Consider the following 600-nt stretch of genomic DNA (forward strand, 5'->3'; position numbering starts at 1 on the left):
CTAACCCAGCAGAGAAGAGCAGCGATTACTTGACTTGGCATCCTTGCGTTGTTCAGTGAAGAGAGCCTGCATCCACAAACTTACTTTTCTTGCTTTAATAATGGAATCAAAAGTGCAAAAGAAAGTGAAAAGTGCAAAAGTGTGAGTGAAAGGACAAATGCTATAAAAATAGTAAAACAAACCAAACCAAAATGCCCAACAAGACAGCTGCTGCTCTCTGATGGCTTTCTTTGTTTAAAGAGCAGAAACCAATCCACTTCAACTACAGTATATAAGCTGCTCCCAAAAGCAAGGTTGTCTCCATTTTCAGTACAACATGCTGTTAAGAGTTACGGAGTTTCAACTCATTTGCTGAAAACCAAATACTGTCACTAATAATGATCAGACCTTGGTCTTTGAAGGATGTTAATAGTTAAAAAGAGAACCCTGTGCTACTACACTCAGCCCATAAAGGATAACTCTTTTATTAGTGTGGCTGAAGGATTAGTAGAAATGTTTGTCTAATGAATGCAGCTACTATATTTGAGCACATGCCTGAATAAGCTACGGGGTTGATTGAAATCTATCTATTTTTAAGTACTGCTGAATGCTGCAAAAACT

The sequence above is a fragment of the Corvus brachyrhynchos genome, unplaced genomic scaffold, assembly GCF_000691975.1.
Source record: "Corvus brachyrhynchos isolate BGI_N302 unplaced genomic scaffold, ASM69197v1 scaffold70, whole genome shotgun sequence".
Taxonomy (NCBI): Eukaryota; Metazoa; Chordata; class Aves; order Passeriformes; family Corvidae; genus Corvus; species Corvus brachyrhynchos.